Genomic DNA, 22987 nt, shown 5'->3' with positions numbered 1-22987 from the left:
CAACCCACCCACTGCAGAGACTTGAGAGACTGTGGCTTTGCACTCCCCAGGATGGTACAGTGGGCAACCCACCCACTGTAGAGACATTGAGAGACTGTGGCTTTGCACTCCCCAGGATGGTACAGTGGGCATGGTGGCTCCTCGTGGATCTGGCGTCGTGGACTCATGTGGCTGTGGTGGCCCCCCCTTCCCTTCCCCCTGAGGTGCCTGTAGTTTTGACATCGGATGCCCCTGCAGTGTTCTCTCCAAAGGACTCAGGTCTCGTGTGTGGGCTTTGCCCTTGTTTCGCAGAACCTTGGGCCACGGACATGTTAGATTCGTAGGATGTGCAGGACTTATTACTTCAGTGATACACTGATGTGTATATCTTTTTGGTTTTTGTAAATAATTTTCACGGTTGCTCAATTATTTCCAGGTGCTTTTTTTGTACATGAAAATTTATTCCAAATTTGGTTGTGTCATTGTATTTTTAAAGGGTCTTTGTGTGGTGTCACTGTGACTTCCTGCTCTGCATTGGTGTGTACATATTGGGGGGTTGGGGGGGTCGCATATGTGTATGCCCATAACCTTTCTTCCTCCCCCCTCCTGTGTGTCGTAGGTGCAGTACTCACCGTTGACGTCTGCGCCGGAGTTCGTACTCGTGGTAGATGAGCAGGTAGACGAGAGCAGGTATGATGTTCAATTCGGGTTCCATGCTGTCCGGATTCTGCGTGGAGTGTCTCGAGGTGAGCGTTTTCCATTGGAAATGTCTGTTTCTGCCGTGTTTTTATCGGCGGTGCTCCCGCCCCGGAAAAGGTGGCGGATTGGTGGGTCGTGATAGGGTGGGCGGTACATTGTCTGCCACCTGGCTGTTGGCGGTGACCGCCGCGCTGTTTGTTTGTTCCGCCGTGGCGGTCGGAGTGTTAATGCGGCGGGCTGTGTTGGCGGTTCCCGCCAGGGTCAGAATTGCATTTTTTTGACCGCCGGCCTGTTGGCGGGTTGGCCGCCGCTTTATCACCGACCGCCAGGGTCAGAATGACCCCCAAAGTGTCTTAAGTCTTTAGAATATAAACAAAGGGGGTTATTCCAACTTTGGAGGAGATGGTAATCCGTCCCAAATGTGACGGATTTACCACCAGTTGTATTACGAGTTCCATAGGATATAATGGACTTGTAATACGGCTGGTGGTATATCCGTCACTTTACCGTCACTTTTGGGACGGATTACCACTTCCTCCAAAGTTGGAATAACCCCCAAAGTCTCTTTCAAGCACAAGTACCTGGTTGGGAGTGGAAAAATCTCCTCAGAGGGCCACAAGAGAAGAGGTGCGTGGAAAATGGGTGTGTGCGTCGATTTCTCCCCAGCACCCACGGACTTGCGTCGTTATTTTCCACGCGGGGAAGTCGGCGTCGTTTTCCGGCGCGTGGACAGTCTCTTTCTGTGGATCGCGGGGATTACCAGATGTCCCGGGTCTGTGCGTGGATTTTCCTGCTTGTTCTCCGGCTGCGCGTCGGTCTGCGGGGCTGCGCGTCGAAATTACGATCTCACGGCAGGCGTTGCGTCGATTTCTCCTCTAGACTTCGATCTGCGGGGCTACGCGTTGAAATTACGATCTCACGGCAGGCGTCGCGTCGATTTCTCCTCTAGAGGTTGGGCGGCGTTGTCCTTGCGAGGTCGTGCGTCGGATCTTCGATCGTCCCAAGAGCGTCGCGTCGATCAGCGTCGGAGTGCGGCGTTTTTCTCACCGTGAAACAAGCTGTGCATCAAAATTTTTCGCCGCACGGAGCGTCCAAGTAAAAGAGAGAAGTCTTTTTGGTCCTGAGACTTCAAGGAACAGGAGGCAAGCTCTATCCAAGCCCTTGAAGAGCACTTTCACAGCCAGACAAGAGTTCAGCAAGGCAGCAGGGCAACAGCAAGGCAGCAGTCCTTTGTAGAAAGCACACAGGTGAGTCCTTTGAGCAGCCAGGCAGTTCTTCTTGGCAGGATGTAGTTTCTGGTTCAGGTTTCTTCTCCAGCAAGTGTCTGATGAGGTAGGGCAGAGGCCCTGTTTTATACCCAAATGTGCCTCTGAAGTGGGGGAGATTTCAAAGAGTGGCTAAGAAGTGCACCAGGTCCCCTTTCAGTTCAATCCTGTCTGCCAGGGTCTCAGTAGGGGGTGTGGCAGTCCTTTGTGTGAGAGCAGGCCCTCCACCCTCCCAGCCCAGGAAGACCCATTCAAAATGCAGATGTATGCAAGTGAGGCTGAGTACCCTGTGTTTGGGGTGTGTCTGAGTGAATGCACAAGGAGCTGTCAACCAAGCCCAGCCAGACATGGATTGTAAGGCACAGAAGGATTTAAGTGCAAAGAAATATTCACTTTCTAAAAGTGGCATTTCTAGAATAGTAATATTAAATCCGACTTCACCAGTCAGTAGGATTTTGGATTACCATTCTGGCCATACTAAATATGACCTTCCTGCTCCTTTCAGATCAGCAGCTGCCACTTCAACAGGGTATGAGGGCAGCCCCAATGTTAGCCTATGAAGGGAGCAGGCCTCACAGTAGTGTGAAAACGAATTTAGGAGTTTTACACTACCAGGACATATAACTACACAGGTACATGTCCTGCCTTTTACTTACACAGCACCCTGCCCTAGGGGTTACCTAGGGCACCCATTAAGGGTGACTTAGATGTAGAAAAAGGGGAGTTCTAGGCTTGGCAAGAACTTTTAAATGCCAAGTCGATGTGGCAGTGAAACTGCACACACAGGCCTTGCAATGGCAGGCCTGAGACAAGGAGAAGGGGCTACTTAAGTGGGTGGCACAACCAGTGCTGCTGGCCCACTAGTAGCATTTAATTTACCAGCCCTATGCACATAGAGTGCACCTTACTAGGGACTTATAAGTAAATTAATAGTCCCATCAGGTATGATTCCAGGTTACCATGTTTTAGGGGAGAGAGCATATGCACTTTAGCCCTGGTTAGCAGGGGTAAAGTGCGCAGAGTCTATAAACCAGCAAAAACAGTGTCCAAAAAGTGGAGGGAGGCAGGCAAAAAGTTAGGGGTGACTACCCTAAAGCTGTCAGGTCTAACAACTGGTCTGAGTGCAACACGTGTGGGAGCAGAGGGAGCAACCGGTGCTCAAGGACCTTTCTTAGGATTTTATATTCTGCGTTCAATAACAACAAGGGTCTGTATGAGGACATTTCTGAGAGTGGTTACCTGGTTTTATTAGGGAGGTTACTATTGCTCGTTTGGTAGAGGGGGGAAGTGTCCCCTTCTCTAGTTAGGCATTGTCTAATTTTTCATAAAGAGATTTCCTTTGTGTTTAAACCATTCATTTACAGATGGTACACAATTATATTTACATCGGTCAACTCACTATATCAAAACCTTTCTGCCTTTGGACCACTGTCTAAAAAATTAGTTGCAGTCAAGCAGGTTGCAGCTGAATTCTGCAGGCACAGTGATGGGGGTTGGCAGATTCACCAGGTGCAACTTGTCGAGGCAGAGTTTTTATTCCCGTACTCACCACAAGCATATATGAGCATTATTTGATGAAAATAGTCATTAGGTTCATCGGAATAGGTCGCTAAAACTCATTTAGGCTGTGGGATCTTGAAAGGATTCTGTCCCTGTTATCTGTGGTCAACTTAGCCTGAATTTGGGTGCATTGGTTAACTTGTACCTGGAGAACTTCAGTGCTCTTGAGGACTTTCAAGTAAGCCTTCTGACTTACAAAAACACAGAATGAAGCAGACAAATGAGCTTCGGTTAACTGTTCACACCTTACCTTGAAACATACAATGGCCCTAACTGAGTCCATCTAAGGCAGCGTTTACAAAAACCGTGACTTTTACTTGCCTTCCAGATGAGGCTGGGAGTTTCCTTGCAGGAATCCTTTGTTTGGATAAACATCACAAAGCCACCGTTAATCGTACATACCATTACGTTTACAGCAGAGCATGGCTCCATTTCTGCATTTTTGATATCTACAACAGGATATCTAGCCGTGCAAAAGCATTTACTACTCTAAGTGAATGCCACATATTTGTACAATTATATTATAGTAACCCAGATCAATGAGTGATTTGCCTTGAGGGTCTGTGAATGCTCACACACGAGTGGAGGTGCATAAGGAAGGTATTTCTCCGTCAAAAAATGTTTCACTCATGGATAAGAAAAACAACAATAAAATAAATTGTGCATTTGAGCGACTGCTTCCCCAATGTATAATTTTACCATGCACACATTTGTGCACTAAGGAATTAACTCATGAAATGTCCGACAACATTGTCAGTAGTATACCTTGGAGCCTGCAACCGTTACATCTTTCCAGTTGTACTAATGCTGCTGATTTCTGGCAAGAACAGATCTGCATTCATTCATAGGCAAACGTTTGCAGATGCATACTTACTACTTTCTATATTAAATGTAACGCTAACATTTGAGCATTCTCTGAAAATGCTTCTTTCAATATTCGTGGCAAATGCACTGGAGGACCCATACCAGCTCCCACGGATTCATCATAACACTGATTAACTGATAACTTACAAATGAACATAATGGTTCATAAGGCATTGGCAACATGTTGTTTTGCCCAAACGTTTCTGGTAGCTCAAATGTTCGTGTAATTCACGTTAGAATATCGCTATTGTGTTCTGGCATGTTAATAATATCTGGGTGAGTACAGAAGACAGTTATTTCTGCCGGACTATGTTCAATCTATTGCTCTATATAGTGTTGGGTCTTATTGATAAGTCTACGTGACATCTGCTGCCGCACTCCTTGCGATCTCCTCTCTTTATAAAATCCACTTACGATGTTATCACCTGAATGGATCATCCAACGTATAATAGACAACATAATAGACAATATAACAGACAATAAAGACATCCATGCTGCTTTCTTACCACCATCATCCTTTTATTTGGTCCACCATTCCACAAGGGTGGTTGTCTCTCTCTCTGAATGTACCAACGACCCATTAATCATAGAGCCTCATTTGTTCATTTTATATCAGACTGAGTTTGTCGTCGCGCAGATCTTGGCGCAAGTTGTCGAAAACGAACGCGATGCTGTCATCTTTTTTTTTTTTTTTTTTTAAATCACATTTGAATATAATATAAACAATAAGTTATTTGCTAAAGAATATTATCTTAAAAGTGTACGTGCTTGAATAAGAGAGTACTGTTCATGTACCTGTGCGCCGATAGGAATGGAATCCAACTCCACGCAGGGCTATGGAGGGCTGCAGTCACTTTTTGTCCACTTGATACATCACATAAGCCGATCTTCACCTTCAATTGACTTCTTAACATCAGTTTACAATCTATCAAGCAACATCATGCCTGATAGATTATCACCTCTATGTTCGAATAGACAAGAAATCTATCCTCCCTGTCCTTGGTGAACACGCTCATTAAATAAAGAAAAATGTGCCTTTGGACAGCTAGAAGAAATGTGGATTCAGTCCCAGTATGGAACAAAAATTCCCGTTTCGAACAGAAGACACTAATCTTCTTGACAAATATCATGGCTGCCAAGGAAGAAACCAGAAGACAGGCTTCCAAAAATCGAGAGTGAAAGTGTATGCAGTTCATTAAATTTATCTCAAACAATTATTATTGTATTTTTTTATATCTTGCATTTATTTTAAGAGGTGTTAAATATTGTGTTGAAACAACAATTGTAGTAGCGTGTTATATAGTGGCTGTTAACAGTCGTTTTCTGTCCCGTAGCGCTGTGAAAATCACGGTACCAAAATAAAGTCATCATTACGAGTGGCAAGGCAACTGCATTGTGATATTTCTCTTAAAATCCATCTCCGCTGAATTACAATTTAACAGGTGTGAGAAATACCACCCATAAGGTTTTGGGGAATAATTTGAATATTTTGCTGCTTAGGCCGCACAATTTGCACGGTCTAGTAAATACCAGGTATTTTTGTCCCAATAAGCATCAGCAGGTTTGACCTGCTAATATTTGTCTCTAGACTCATAATTGCAATATGTGTTGAAACAACAGATAACCGGGCTATCTGTAATGAGCGACTTAGTGATGTACATTTTGTCAACCTCTAAAGGGCAACATGCGGGTGGAGCCTTCTGAGTTTGAAACCAGAGATTCCAAGGACAACACAGACCAATCTGCAGTGCTTGACTCTCTGAATGATCATAACTAGCTAAGGACTCAATTATGTGGCATGTGGTGTGAAAGGTTCCATACACCTGGCATATTAATACCAACGTCCTCTAAAGAAACTGGGCTATTATGAACCTGCTGTGCCTGTGCTAATCATTGCAATGGTTCAATTCAGAGAATAATATTTACTGTATGCAATTTAAAAAAAACTCAAATACTCTCATCAAAATTTCCCATAAAACGAAAAAACGTAAGAGGAAGAAAAAAAACAACCGCAAGAGTGACGAACCATTGTGAAATGGGGAAAATAGTCTATAAAACTACCACCACCCAAAAGCAACAGGTAAATTATACGAATGTCTTTGACTGCTCAGCTTCGCTACCATGAGATAGTCAAGAGCTACAGTAGGGTACTTGGTTTCCAATAAAAAGACGATCGCTAACGTACTACTTATGTAGGACTGACATCCTTTACAACTAATAAACCAAAACTCTTACAGACTCACAACAGGTGCCATGAAAGTAAAATGTAATGCCAAAGTGGAATTTCCAAATGTGCTTCGTGCCATAAACTGCTTGTTCAGTACTGGTGACTCCCCCCCCCCCCCCCCCCCCCCCCCCGAACAGAGAGCAAGTACAGCAAAACTATTAGATGTTGCTCATCACAAATGTACAGCTGATGTGTGATGCGGATCTCTGTTTAATACATTGCTTTGCCAGGTATCTCAAGGCAACATGTGATTTTATGATACTGAGTAGGCGCTGTGGACTGCACATGAACAAAATATGTCATCCGTGAAGGACAGGCTGTATGGTGAGCAGATCTTCCCTCACGATAAAACCTACCAGAAAGATCTGCAGAAATGTATCAATTGGTAAGGTGGCATTTTCACAGTCTAGATCAACAACATTATGGAGTGAACTATTCAGTGTATACAAGTACTGCAGTACAGTATACAAAGAAGCAAAATCAAAGCATCATAGGTGGTGTAGTCTGTGCTGCTTGACACACGCACTTGAGGCCCAGCTGGACATTATGAGCATGAGGTCAGTGAGTCATATGTATAATCATACCTTCAGTCATGGTCAATATCCACGATGCAAGTGCAAGAATATGGCACGCATATAATAGAGTTTATATCTGTAGAGAGATCGCCACCGCGCCTGCCTTCTGCCTAATAAAGGGAGGTTTTGATGTCTTTACTGCCGTGGTTGTATACTAGAATTGTTTTTTTTTTTTTTTTTGCAGTTTTCTGTAGAGCGAGAGTAGCTTTGGGGCAGTAGACCACTTGTCAGAGGATCAGTATTGAGATTCGAGTAACACTTAACACTACAAACAATTAGGCATTATATAAGTGCAAGGGACTTAAAAAGAGGAGTGGTAATCAACGCTCAACATCCACAAGGGTCTTTAAAACAAAATAATTCCTTTTCAAAATTTGAAAGACAGTTGAACATAGAGATTGCAGAAGTTAATTTCGGAACCGTGTTGCACTGCTGGGGAAGATGCATTACAATAACAGGTTCGAAATGTGCGCCAGATATTTCTCACACGTACAATGCTACCAAACATCACTGGCAGGCACATTATACCGAAGCCTAAGTTGGAGGACGATGTGGCTGTAGGGATGGTTAAAAATACCAAATTGGGATATACAGGCAACACTAGGATGGCAATGTCAATGCTATTGGAAAACCATCACAGCAAGATATTTTGATGATGCGCGCTTTTATATTATTGTACAAAGGAATAATAAAGAACACATGACAGCAAAATACATCATAAACTATGTACTCCACCAATATCCCAAAAACATAAGGGTCCCCTCAGAACTTGTGTTAAAAGAAGAAAATGTGAAACTATTTTTGGTAGAAAAGTCTTCTTCAGCAACAGCTGGTTGTGGCGCACTAGCTGATCTTCCCAGACTTTGAGAAGAGGCTTGCCCCTAGTAGAAGTGGATGACCTGTAGGGAGTTCACTGGGTGCTGTCTCCAGGAGGAAAGCTGACCATCTGGGAAAATGCATCTCCTGCCCCGCAAGACGTTTTGAAATGGTGTCCATAGCATTTCCCATGGAATCCTCTGCTCTCTACACTGGCAATTCTCTCAATTATAGAAAGGTCAAGGGACTGTAATCCTTCTCCACCCATACCTATGTGCATAGTTGTTATGCTGAACACTATCCTAACCTTCCTCCTCCGATCACAATCATGGACTCTCTTCCATACAGTCCCATAATGTTGTTCACTCTATACTTTACATGATTAATGTTATTAAAGTGATTGACATCTTGAATGGTATGGAGTTAGCAAGAGAAAGCATCTACTTTCGGGCGTTGTAGGAGGCTGGCCTGGTTTGTAGTGGGTGACTAAGGTACCTACACCTTATTCCAGGTCCAGTTATCCCTTATTAGTGAAATGTAGGCAGTGTCTAGAAGCCAGGCTGTCTAAAGATAGCTGTGGGCAGAGCAGCCAAGGCTGCGCTAGCAGACATGCAAACCTCTTGCAACACCACTGTAGTCACACAGTACTCACACACAAGAAAGACAATACTGAGTGTTACCAAAAATAAAGGTACTTTATTTTAGTGACAAAAGGCAAAAAAAATCTAAGAGGAGATACTTTCTTAGGAGGTAAGTATTATACACAAAATATACACTAGTAACCAAAATAAGGTAAGTAAACAGTCATAAAATAGTGCAAACAGTGAAAATCACCATAGGCTAAAATAGCCCTAGGGGCAACTCAATCCATTTACTAAAATAGTGGAATGTGAAAGTCGGTTTCCCTCCTAGACAAGAGTAGTGTGTAGAGGGGTGCTGGGAGTGTAAGAAAACACCAAACGTAATTAAAGTACCCCACCCCAGAACCCAGGAAAACAGGAGTAAAGTACATCACGTTTCCTCATAACACACTAGGAGTCGTGGTAAAGGATTAAGCAAAAACCAAGCAAGACTGCAAGACACCAACAATGGATTCCTGGACCTGAAGGCCTGTGGAGAGAGGAGACCAAGGCCCTCATTATGAACTCAGGAAACACCACACCGCACCGCCAACAGAGGAGCAGTCCGGACCACCAAATAATGAAGCAACTGAAACACAGGCATCCTGAAAACCACCCACCGCCAGCAGAGGAGTGCCGACAACAACAGCAGAGGCCGCCCACAGGCCGACAGAAAGGCCCAACCCACCCATCAAATAATGAACCACTAGACCGCCGTCAGTTCCGGGGCAGAAACCACCGCCACGCAAAGCCAGGCGGAAACAAACCAAATATAAGGAAACACTCACCGGAGGCTGACATAACTAGCCGAAGCAGACATGGATAGCGAGCTGCAGATCATGCCAGCCCTGCTCCTTGCCATATACCTCCATGACCAAGACCGCTGACGAAGACAAGAACGGTAAGTACCGCAACCTACGAAACAAGGGAAGAAAGGGCACAGTTACATCCATACCCACTCCACCCACCGACAACGCTCCCCCAACCCTTCACAGCAGCACAAGCCATACACCCCACAGCAAGAGGTACTTACCCAGCACCAGGCAAATCCAACCTGCCCAAAGTACATACATGTGCCCCACACCCACAAACAATAAAATGAGAGACCAGAGATCCAGAGTGTGCCGCTAAAACATAGGCCACACATAAACATTTAATGCAGCTCTCTGAGCAAACGATTCTCAAGTAAGGCCAATAGCTAGTCCATAGTGTCATGAGTCCCATGGGCTACAATGGCCCCAACCTGACTCCCACAAGTGCTACGGTACTCCACCTTATAGGGGCAACAATGGGGCATCCAGGCACCTCAGGGAACAGGGGCATGGGGTGGTGGGGTTGGGGATTTAAGACTGGGGGCCTTGGATTTGAGTGCGGAAGGTGGAGGGGGTTTAGCCTTGGAAGGTGGGGGAGTGTGCCTGGACCAGGTGGAGCCAGATGGAATTGGATCAGCACAGGGCTTCTTCCTCTCTGGGGAAGGGGCATGGGAATGTGAAGGGCGGACAGGGGCGGGCTGTGAAGTGGAAGGAGTGGAAAGGGCAAGGAGGTGTGCACGTTTAGGGACAAGACGGGGTGGGCCAGTGGGTTGTAAGAGGTCAGCACGGGAGAGGAAAAGTTTTTTTGGAGCAAGTGGGTTGGACCTGGAGGAGGGCGTGGGAGTGGAGGCAGAGGGTGTGGACGCAAGTGGTGTAGGGGTGTGTATTGTGGGTGCAGGTGACTGGACAGTATGCTGAGGTGTGGTGGATGTGTGATGGGTGGGTGTTTTGGTGTGTTTGTGTGTTTTTGGAAGAGGGGGGTGGACACAGTGGGAGAAGACAGGCTGCCAGTGTGAATGTATGTTGTGTGGGCGTCTGCAAGTCTGATGAGTGTGCCACATATGTCAACTAAAGTAGTTGTGGTGAGTGCAGGTGTGGTGTCTGGGGTGCATGTATGGATGTGTGCTATTGTGGGGAGTGCAGGAATAGGCTCAGCAACACTGAATGAAGATGCAGTGCCAGGGGTGTGCATGTAGAGGGGACAGACAGGGAGGAGGAAGAGGTGGGAACACTGGGGGAAGTGTATGTTGCTGTGTGTGCATGTGTATGTTGGCTGTGTGAATGCTTGTGGTGGGAGGTGTGGTGCTTGTTGTCAACACCAGGGCAGTGCGTGCTCTATTGGCGACTAAATGCAAAAATCCAGCACTCTCAAAACAACTTAATTTATGCATTGTGCTGATATGTTGTTGTTTAACCTTTTGCATTGCAGAGTTCAATCCTGAAGACTTATTTTTAATGTGCTTACAAATGCTGTTCATTTGCAATGTATTGCTGCAGGCTTTCAGAGTGTGTTAGGGTGTGGTCCCTTACCAGGGCCTTCTAGAGACTTTCCCTGCAACATGCCTGGGTGGGGTTCTGGGCCGAGCCAAGACTCTATAAAAAGGAGCCAGCCCAGCTCCAAGTGCTCACTATTCAGAGGTCCCGGTGCAGAGCAGCAGCTACTTCCTGAGCTCCTGTCCCAGTGGCCTATTTGATCTTCCAGACATATGACTTTCATTCTTCATTTGGGGATCCTTGTTCTGGGTGGTAAGACGGTGGTTGGGCTGGCGTCCGACGCCGTTATTGAGAACTCTCATGTTCTTGGGCCTAATTCTTTTATGATTTGACTGAGTACTATGCGTGTGTGAAATATGCGCTTGAGTGTTTGTGACATTTGCAGGGTGACTTGCGAATCGGCAAGACGTGCAATTCGTTTCATGATTATTTAATCTTGTTAATTATTGCGCGCTACCATTTCTTGACATTTACATGGTGGCTTAAGAATCGGCAAGACGCGCAATTCGTTTTATGGTGTTTTAACTTTGTTGTTCATTGCGCGCTATCATTTCTTGACATTTACATGGTGGCTTAAGAATCGGCAAAAGACGCGCGATTTGTTTCATTGTACTTTGATCTTGTTATTCATTGTGAGCTGTTATTTCTTGGCATTTACATCGTGGTTTACGAATCGTCAAGACGCACAATTCTCTCCTCGAGTTTAATTCATGTTGTTTATTGTATGCCACTATTCTAAGATATTTATCATGTAATATTCGAGTTGACAAGTTATGTGATTTGTTTTTCCTGAATCCATATTGTGTTATTCATGGTGCACAATCCTTTTATGGTGTTTACTATATATATATATATATATATATATATATATATATATATATATATATATCTACAATATGCACAATTTGTGTTGAAACATTTTAAGAGTACACAGAAGATCAGAGTGTCTAGATGCAATATTGTATGGTCCTAGTATGCATTCTCAAAAAAGGATTTATATGACTGGTTTAAATTTAGTTAGAAAGTTTTTCTGATTCTCATGTAAAGGAAAGTACTTGAATAAGAAAGTTTTCATTTAATCCATCTTGATTCCCTTACAGGTATCCGGCCATCTTGAAACTCAGTCATTTTAAACTTAATTCTTAGATTGTTCATGTTTTCAGAATGACTATGCTTAGAATCATAGTCTAGTATTGCTTTCAGGAGATATAATTTTCATATTGTGTGTTCTAACCTTTTTCTTACTACAGGTCTCCTTCCCAGCTGTTTCCCTTCCTATTCCCCTCTTCCCCTCTTGAACTCTCTTAGCCTCTGTGATTTATCTATCAGAGTCTTGGAGCTGTTCAGTGGTGGACGTGTTGGGAACGTGCGCAGACCCCGAGGATCTGGTGACTCTGACACTTGTGTTTAGAAGTATGCTTCTGGTGTTGAGGTGTGTGTCTGCGTGTCAGAATGTGTGCTTTGGACAGCTGAAGAGAGTGGGATGCTGGAAGGGGAGGTTAGAGGGGGGACGGAATGACCAGGGACACTGGCTGCCATCAACTAGGCCAGAGCCTGAAAAGATCTCTGTAGGCCAGACACAGCACCGTGAATGCCATCCAGATAGGCATTGGTCTGCTGCATCTCTGATGTTAGCCCCTGGATGGCATTGACAATGGTTGTCTGCCCTACAGAGATGGTTCTCAGGAGGTCAATAGCCTCCTCCGTGAGGGCAGCAGGGGTGACTGGGGCAGGGGAAGAGGTGCCTGGGGCGAAGGAATCTGGGTGAGTGGTCACGGGCAACTCGGTGGGGAGCGAATTGGAGGGCGGTGATGGCATGGGGGTGGTGGAAGATGATACAGTAGGCGTGGGCCCACTAGGGTCCGCCACCGCCAGGGAGCCCCCATCGGAGGAGGTATCAGAGTCACTACCTCCAGTGGTAGTTGCCTCCCCTGTGGTACTCCCATCGCCCTCCAACCCACTGGTCCCCTTGGCGTCGGATGACTCTGCCTCCGAGGATCCGTGGGCCGCCTCATCCCCACTCGCCGATGCCTCAGATCCCTCGCCAGATGATGCTGATGTCCACAGACAACACAAGAGAACAGGGATGGGGAAACATAACAGGAGAGACACTTGTAAATAGCTGAAAGGAGTGAACATAGGGGATCATACATACACCCCCCCAAGAAGACCATCCAACAGGCAGCACCTTACACTATACCCATGACCATGCCCCTGACTAGTGTCCAGAACCCTGCTCTACACCCATTCCCTAAACAATTTAAGGACCCGACGTGTAGGAGACCTGACCAAAACACCCCTAGTCCCTACGGGGGCCATCATGTAGATGGACATCAGTTAGAGTCCCTGCAACTAAGCAGCATAAACCCGAATACACACACAGACATCCATCAAGGGTAAAATATATGGTATGTGTACTCACACCCTTGTGACTGCTGGGTAGCCTTCAAGCGCCCATCCAGGTCCGGGTACGCCACCGCCAGGATGCGTAGCATACAGGGGGTCAGAGGCCAATGGGCACCTCTTCCACGTTGGGAGGACTTCCCCAGCTGGGCCTCGCAGATTTTTCACGCCCAGCGCTGCAGGTCCTCCCACCCCTTCCTGCAGTGTGTGCTCCGCTGGTTGTAGACCCCCAGGGTCTGCACCTCCATGGCGATGGCATGCCAAAGTGCCCTCTTCTGGTGGGCGCTGACCTAAAAGGGACACACAGAAATGTGACACAGAGGTCAGGCACTTGGCAAACATATACAGCTGGCTATATGTCCACTATGGGACAGTCAGTACAAACAGACTAACAGCACATGCACACGCAGCATGTCAGGAACCATGGCCTATCCAGGGTCAGAGGTGTACACATATATGCTGCCAACACCATCCATTACACACAACCATTGCCCACAATCCCCCTACTCACCTGTACCTCTGGCCATCTGTTGAGCTTGGCGTACAGGGGCAGGACCCCATCCACGAGTCTCTCCAATTCCTCTTGGGTGAAGGCCGGGGCCCTTTCCCCTGCAACATGAGCCACTTCCATGACCAGAGGCAGGACACAGCAGTACACTCAGTGGAGTACCTGCTTGTACGAGATCAGGGAGTCAAGTGAAGTTGGGGTGACAACTTCGCGTACGCACCGCGGCGGTGTGCACCATCACCACTGGCAGTGATCATGATACGCCAGGATTCCCCATTGACATCCATGTTAACCAATGAATTTGCACACAGTGGTAAACACCGCCTTACGCTGTTACATCAACCGCCAGTGGTATGAGGCCACTTCCACCACGACAGTTCTGGATTACAGGGGGCAGACAATTTGGCAATAACTACGCATTTATAATACTGCCATCTGCATAATGCATGCCCTAATGTTCACCAAACACACATATGCTTGTGACCATTAACATTACCACACCTGACAAGCCCTGATAAATGATTGTGGTCTAGTTGATGTTATGTCAAACACATTATGCATTTGTGTCCCTACAATCAAGTCAGCAGTGCTCAATGACTGACAATGTGTGCCGATGTATGTGTGTTCCTCACACGTGTTTCCAACTCCTCCTAGGTACCGACCCTTGTGGCGAGGAAGGGCCCCATCGGTGTACAGACCACTTGTGGATATGTGGACCATGGTGGAGCATCACATCATTATCAATTACAGACTCACTCGTGCATCTATTCTTGAACGCTGTGCATTACTGGATCCTGCACTGACTCCGACAAATCGTAATCAGCATGCCATCCCTACAGAAGTGCAGGTGCTCTCTGCACTCCATTTCCTGGCCATGGGCTCATTTCAAGTGACAGTGACCCTGGGTGCTGGATTTTCACAACTAATGTTTTGCATGATACTGACAAGATTCCTGAATGCATTTGTACAATACCTGCAGTCCTTCGTGAGGATTCCCCAAAGTAGTGACCTCCCTGCCATCAAGTCGAACTTCTAGGCCTTTGCCAGCATACCCCATGTGATAGGTGCCATCGATGGCACCCACATACCTATAATTCCCCCAAGAGTCAGTGAACAGGTGTACAGAAACAGGAAGAACTTTCACTCCATGAACATTCAATTGGTATGTACTGCAGACCAGTACATCTCACATGTGAATGCTATGTTCCCTGGTTCAGTCCATGATTCATTTGTGCTGAGGAACAGTAGTGTGCCACAGAAGATGGAACAACTACAAGAGGACAGAGGGTGGATCATAGGTAGGTGTGTCTGTCACTAACCTCCGCTAAGCAGACAGCCAGGCTGTCTGCCTCTGAGGCTTGTCAATGACAGATCTGTTTTGCACCTTTTTCTAGGTGATTCTGGCTATCCCAACTTGCGTTTGCTCCTGACACCAGTGAGGAATCCTGGGACAGATGCAGAGAGGAATTACAATGAGGCCCATGGACGTACTAGGAGGGTGATAGAGCGCACAATAAGTTTGCTGAATGCTAGATTTCGTTGTCTACATATCTCTGGCGGTTCCCTGGCCTATGGGCCTGAAAAGGTGTGTAGAATAGTGGTGGCCTGCTGCATGCTGCACAGCTTGGCTGTGAGAAATTCTATCCCCCTCTTGGAGGTGGAGGGTGCTGCATATCCAGACCAACTTCCTCAAAGAGGGGACGAGAGTGATGGTGATGATGAGGAAGGGGAAGATGTAAATTCCAGGACCCAACTGATACAACTCTACTTCCAGTAACTATGTGGGACTAAGGGCTGAGATAGGTGTCTGTGAATCATACAGTCAGTGTGCCTTGTCATATAGGGGGGGTTGGAATGTACTAATTGCCACTGTGTCCAGGTTTGCATAGGACAGAATAAACTTTAGTGTTTCTTTTTCTAAACATATTTAGGCACAACAACATGGAAGGCGAGTGGGTCATTTCATGCTACACAGGTACAAATAAAATAGTTATCAACCAGTTGAATCCATACTTCACTTTGTTCACACATTATGACAGGAGACAATGTTACAGGTGTGATATGTGTTTTATTTGGTCCAGGGATTGAATCGTGCAAATTACAATGATGGCAGTGGGTCAAGAGTGGTTATCCTAAATGCCAACATGGTGGCAGCATTATTGTAAGTATTGGTAGGTCCATAAATGCTTACATGAGTTCTTAATTATTGTTTGCAAGGTTTGGTGGTTGATTGTGTGGGATAGTTGATGGACAGATTATTGCAGAGTCACTTCTTTGAGGGGGCCTTGTTCTTGGCAGGTGTTCCAGTCCCATATCTTGGCCTGAGGGTCAGTTTGGACTCCTGTTGTTGGCCTATAGGGGATGAGATGGATGTCCCTTGTGTTTCTTCGGAGGGTAGTTTGTGTGAAGTTGCTGCTGATGCTCTCATTGTCCGGTCTGTCTCCTGTGCTGTAGTGGGGGCTTCCTGTACTGTGTGGGCCTCAGGCTGGGTTTGTACAAGCTGCAGCAGCTCACCTGCTATGCTGGCCTTTGTGGTGTTGTGCATTTTCCACTGCTCCATGGCCTCTTGGCGGTGTGCTTGCTGCATCCTCTGATTCTGCTCCAGGGTGGATACTATCTGGGCCAAACTGTCATGGGTATGCTGGTAGGCCCCCAGGACCTCAGAGATCACATCCTGGGCTGCAGCATCCATCCTGTGGCCTCCCCCCTGGGCCTGTGATGCCCTCCCACTGGGCCTAGCCCACTGTGCCTGTGTCCCCTGCACAGGTCTGGCGGTGCCACTTGTACTGGGGCCATCGTCTACCTGCCTGTTGGTTGGGAGTGACTGTGGCCTCTGTACCTGTGTTCCACCAGTCTGTGGCCTGAATACACAGGTGTGTTGACGGTTGCCCTGGGCTGGTGTTCTTACCTGGTTGGTAGGGGTGTCAGTGGTATCCTGGGTGGTGATGCAGGATGGTGACAGTCCAGGACTGTGTGAGGGGCCAGCCTGCTCATCCATGTCCAGGGTTCCATCTCCAGTGTCCTGTGAGGTGCCTCTGTCTCCCTGAGGGGCACTGGCACTCCTTGTCCTGTCCGTCAGGGTGGCATGGGTGGTGGTGCCTGTTGGGGGAAATGGACATGTCTGTTACATTCACATAGTCGGATGGGGTGCAGAGGCCTGGGTGGGTTTGTACAGCTTACACACTTTGGGACCATGCAGGATGCTTTAGTGGGGTTAGCATTGCTTTTGGCTTTGTATGTGGAGCTGCATTGTGGGTGTTATAGGCCATTGTGTTTCCTTGCAGGGGTGGGTGGCTGTGCACAGGGGGAGGGGTGTGGGCCTGTTAGTGGGTTTGTGAGGATGCAGGGGTGGTGGACTCAGTGCCTCTGGATTGCAATGTGGTGCCTGGATGCCATGGCCCTGACCTTCCCCCACAGGTCGTTCCATCTCTTGTGGATGTCATCCCTGGTGCGTGGATGGTGTCCCAGTGCATTGACCCTGTTGACAATGGTCTGCCATAGCTCCATCTTCCTGGCGATTGGTGTGTGCTGCACCTGAGCCCCAAATAGTTGTGGCTCCACCTTCAGGATCTCGTCCACCATGGTCCTTAGCTCCCTTACTGTGAAGCGAGGATGTTTTGGGGGTGACTTGGTGAGTGTAGTGAATGATGTCTGGAGTGGAATCTCGGTGAGGGTGCTCTTCTGTGGTTGGGTGTGAGTCTCGTGGATTCTGGCGTTCGGTGTCTGTTTCTGGTGGTCTCTGTCTTCATTGGCCTACTTTTATTGCAAAGGATTGTGGGGTGTGTCTGTGAGTGTTTTTATAGTGTTGTGGATGTGTGTCAGGTCTGTCGGTTTCTAACTTAGCCAATGTGTGCACTTCCTATTGTTGGGTCCACTTGCCGCCCGTGGCGGTCTGCACCTCCAATGGTCGTTTGGCTTCCACTGACCGCCAAGGTGATTTGTGCATCAATATTTGAAGGGTGGGATGTGGGTGTGCTCGGTGGTGGCAGGGTGGGAGGTCCAGCATTTCCACCGACAGGGTCCTGGCGGAGACTGGTGGACTGGTGATTTTTGTCGGAATCAGATTTTTGGTTCATTATATGGCGGGTTTCTGTTCACTGCTAATGGCAGTCTTCTGTTCACCGTTGTCACGGCGGTCAGCGGTGTTTACCGCTGTGTTTATAATGACCACCCAAGTCCAAGAACAGCCGAAGAGTCCAGGAGTAACAGGAGGCCCTGCTGACCCAGATGAAGGTGCAAACATGGATTCTCCAGTTAGAAGAAAAAGTCAGAAATGCACCAAAGAAGACAGCTGCGGGGTTCCTGTCTGGTGCACAGTTGTCCCACATTGAGTAGAAGAATGCAGGCTGGTTTTTATCATTGGATTCTGCCATCAAGCCTTACCTCAAGCAAAAGACGCGTTTTGCAGGAAAAGTAGCTACCTGGACCCAGGAGGGACACAGGGGACATAACTCAGACTGAAGAGACAGATGGGGCTCTCAACATTTCAGAGAGCACTCAGAAAACCAGGCAGCATCCACAGGAGTCCCAGGACATGGGGACAAAGAAGTTGCAAATCACGGTTGTCGCAGCACTACACAAAGGGATCCCACGCCGCCGGAAAACAACTCAGGGAGTTGAGCATCACAGGATAGAGTGCTGTTGACCTGTGCTATGCTGTGCACGAACGATGTCTTGGAGAAGTGCACAGAAGCCCTAGGAGCTGCAAAACATGCTGTGCAAAGGGGTACTGTCTGGCTCAGAGAGGCAAGCCCTTACCTCCACAAAATTTAGACAGCTGGACCTTTGGACAGTCAGGATCACTTTGGTCTACCACCTTTGTTCCAGGGATCATGCCCGTCGACAGGAGAGGAGTCCCAGAGTTCCGGTTGTAGCTGCAGAGAGGTGCCTGCTGAAGCAGGGAAGTGACTCTGTCCTTCCACAGGAGATTCCTTTGGTCTTTCTGGTGCCGTACAAAGAGAGGCAGTCCTCAGAGCATACACAACCTGGAAACTGTTGCAGTTGCTGGCAGGAGCTGAAGTTACAGAGTTGCAATAGCATTCTTGGATACATTGTTGCAAATGCAGAGTTTCTGGAGCAGTTCTACGGTTGATCCGACAGTAGGAGGTGAAGCAGAGGTTGCAGAGGAGTCCTGCTGGAGTCTTGAAAAACCAAACCTGAGGAAACACCCAGAGGAGAGACCATAAATAGCCCTGAGAGGGGCATTGGTCACCTACCCATGTAAGCACATATCAGGAGGGGTCTCTGACATCACCTGCTGGCACTGGCCACTCTGATATTCCCAGGGTATCCCAACACCTTGGAATCCAAGACGGCTAACACCAGGGACACTCTGGAGGAGCTCTGGGTACCACCCCTGGGGTAGTGATGGACAGGGAAGGGGTTACTCCCCTTTCCTTTGTCCAGTTTCACGCAGAGCAGGGACTGGGGGTCCATGAACCAGTGTAGACTGGATTATGCAAGGAGGGCACCGTCTGTGCCCCTCAAAGCATTTCCGGAGGCTCTGAGAGGATACCCTTTCTATGGCTGTAACACCTATTTCTAAAACGAGGGGGTGTAACACCCCTGTCCCAAAGGAAATACTTTTTCTGCCTTCCTAGGATTGGGCGCCCAAGCCCCAGGAGGGCAGAAGCCTGTCTGTGAGGTGGCAGCAGCTGGGGCAGAAGGGAAACCTCAGAGAGCTGGTTTGGTAGTAGTGGGGGTCCATGGTGAAGCCCCCAGGGTGCATGGAATTGGCCCCAAATACCAAAATCAGAGTGGGGTACAATTTCTCAATCTTAGACACCCTACATGGCCATGTTCGGGGTTACCATTGTGAAGCTACATATATGTATTAACCTATGTAGAGTGCACACATAGAATGGCGTCCCCGCACTCACGATGTCTGGGAAATTGGTCCTGGACAACATGGGGGCACCTCTGCTAGTGCAGGGTTGCCATCACACACAGTAACTTCACACCTAGCCTTCAGAGTCGGAAGGTTAGATATATAGGTGACTTAAATGTTACCTGGTGCAGTGAAAATGGCTGTGAAATAGTGCTTACACTATTTCAGTCAGGCTGCAATGGCAGTCCTAAAGAAGTGCTTGTATGAGCTCCTTGTGGTTGGCAAAAGAAACGCTGCATCCCATAAGAATCTCCTGGAACCCTAATGCCCTGGGTACCTAGGTACCATATACTAGGGACTTAAAAGGGGGTCCAGTCTGCCAATTTCGAGTGGAATACTAGGTTACCAGTATGTAAGTGCAAATTTGGAATCAGAGAGAGCATAAGCACTGGAGTTCTGATTAGCAGGACTCCAGTGACACAGTCAAGCATACTGACAAAACAGTAAAACATACTGTCATATTGGCCACAAACTGTGAGCACTGGGGTGCCACTGATCCCAGTGAGACAGTAAAAATACACTGACAAACAGGCCAAAAATGGGGTAACCATTCTAGAAGAAATCCACCTTCCTACAGGCATGTACGGGTTTTGGCCAGAAGTTCTTTCTGAGCAACCCCATCACACAGTCAAGGTGAGATGGCTAGCACTTCCAACAGGGGCTTTGAATTATGTCCTTGGATACTCTGCTTCTGACTATGAAGCAAAGTTGGCAGTGCTTTAGGTATGTACAGTCCCTGGATGATGATGGGGATGCTGGCTGACACTTCAAGGCAACAAATGTGGCTTCTACAAAATGGCGTCTCCTAATACCAGTTTCCAAATCCTAAACACAAGAGGGAACTCTAAGGAATGTCACTTTGTTTTGAATTTTTCACATGGTTATTATGCTGTGTTTTGTATATTGCTGTAGAGCATGTGCGCTGGAATTTTGGTATACAATTTATTGTCACTCATTAAATTGCATTTTTTATATGACTGATGGCTTCATTTGCAAGCCTTTTGCACCACTTCTGCGTCAATATTTTTTGATGCAGCGGTGGCGCTAGCAGTGCACTGCACTGCTCTTGATTTAAAAACAGAAGCATTGGTGCTGAATGCATCAGTTTGTAAAGATCTGTGTCAGATTATACCTCCACTAGGTATAATGTATGCAGGGTAGGCATTCCCAGACAAAAAGCCATGCAGAACTGACCCAGTGAAATTTATATTTCAATGCATCATTCTGCAACTTCACCGCATCAGAATTTTACCGCCTGCTCAGAGCAGGCATAAAATTGATGCAGGGCTTATTCCATTGGGAGCCTCCTCACATTACTGGAGTAGTCCCATTTTTACAACGCTACTTCAGCAATGCATGAGTTTAGCGCCAACAGGTACCTCAGAATTTGTGAATACGTGCTTCATGGACCTCTGCACCCTACAGTGCATTCATGAAGTCGTTTGGGGGAATCATAGGGAAGTGCAAGAAACCTGACGCATCAAGGCCCCGAGCTCTGCTTTATCCTCATTTGGTATGGCCATTTTTCAGACAGGACAAAAAGGTGTGAGGAACTATTTGAATATTTTTACACCATTCTCACCAAGCGTTGCTGCAGAGGGAAGAGGTGGGGAGATTCTCAAGCCTCTCACAATACAAGTTGTCCTTCAAACTTACCCTATCTGACCCAGGCTGAGATACAGCAGCCAGCCTGTATCCTATTCGTGTTTCTTGGATGCGCTATTCATGAAAACATTCCATTATTATCACAAAGACAGGAAAAAATGTCTTCACATTGGAAATAAGGAAAACAGAGCTCCATTGTTGTTACTTAGAACTCCAGCTTGACCTACAAATAAAATGTCCATGTGTCACCAAGCAAACTACAGCAGCCATTTAAAAATGGAGGATTACATTAGTTACAGTCAATCTGAATGAACCATGTTTTCTCTACAAATAGCATTACCATGTCTATGCATTAATGCTGTATTGTAAAAAAGTCCCAAAAGCACTTCAACAGTGTAGAATGCAGTGAAACACATATTTATTATGGCCACCCACTCACACAATTCTCTTGAAATAATTTCCATCTCAAGGCTATGGCATAAACAGGCTATCCACCACTCCACCGCACTCTATCAAATCAAAAAGACATGCCTAAGTACAGTATTTTAATATTTTAAATTTAATTCCAAATCTTAATTAAGTGAATTAGTAAGGTACATGAGAAAATTGTTCATCTTAAGTTGATCTCTGTTATGCAGAAATATACCTCTGCAAACTGATTACGCCCCTGTTCTGTGCCAGCTGGAGAGGAAGCACAAGTAGTTAAATCTGTGACAAATACAATGACCCAAATCTAGTGCTGATATATTGACCTGCACATTTACCATCTGCTATATAGGCTTTTTGGTTATGATTTTAGAATGGCCATTGACAAAGCAGTTGCTGGAGTTTGTGCACTGTTAGAAATTTCCTGAAGACTGTTAGATTTTAGGGTGGTACACTGTGCAGAATTTAAACTGGTACATATCTATGAGAACCTACTGAGCCTGTTTGTTGTAAGTTGATAGATGCTGGGAAGCTGAGAGTGACAGCCTGTTTTGTGAGCTTCCTGTTGAGGTTGCTCCCTTGTAGCACTTGTGATGCTCTGGTCTTACTTTATGGACAGTTCAAGGTAATGATACTTCATATCCAAGCTAAGGCCCTGATTTAGAGTTAGGTAGATGTATTATTGTTCATCATTGCAACAGAATAGGTGGCCCTTAGGGACATCCCATCCACTAAGTATAGAGGTTTCTGTAGGCCACACAGACATCTCTCTACTTAAACAGGAGCCACCTTCATGGCAGTTCTTCTCAATGTAAGAAAAGTTTGGAGGACAGCACCATCAGCCATGACGGCCAGCTGATAAACATATTACGTATTTAGTTTTTCAAAAACAAACTTCCAAACTGAGAGTTTCTTTGCGAACTAATAACAAAAATAATGATCCACCACCCTGGGAGTTTTCTACATGTGTGGGGGGCGTTTATTGATACTTTCTTGCTCCTTATCACCAGGTTTATCCTGGCAGCGACAGGCAGTAAAAAAGGCATTACAAAGAAGCATTACACTGTCCTCCATCTGCCCTATGTAGAGTGGGCAGTGGAAAGTTCTTCCTCTGACACCCCCTACTCTGTTGAAGGACTTATTTGGGGGCTCTGTCAATGGAATACTTATGATCTGTCCGTCTCTGGATGAGGCGGTCAAACAAAAGGTTTAGCAGGCAGACTCCTCTACCCCACTTCACTTGCAAT

This window comes from Pleurodeles waltl, chromosome 3_1, assembly GCF_031143425.1.
Source record: "Pleurodeles waltl isolate 20211129_DDA chromosome 3_1, aPleWal1.hap1.20221129, whole genome shotgun sequence".
NCBI classification, from domain to species: Eukaryota; Metazoa; Chordata; class Amphibia; order Caudata; family Salamandridae; genus Pleurodeles; species Pleurodeles waltl.
Note: the sequence above shows the minus strand (reverse complement) of the source record.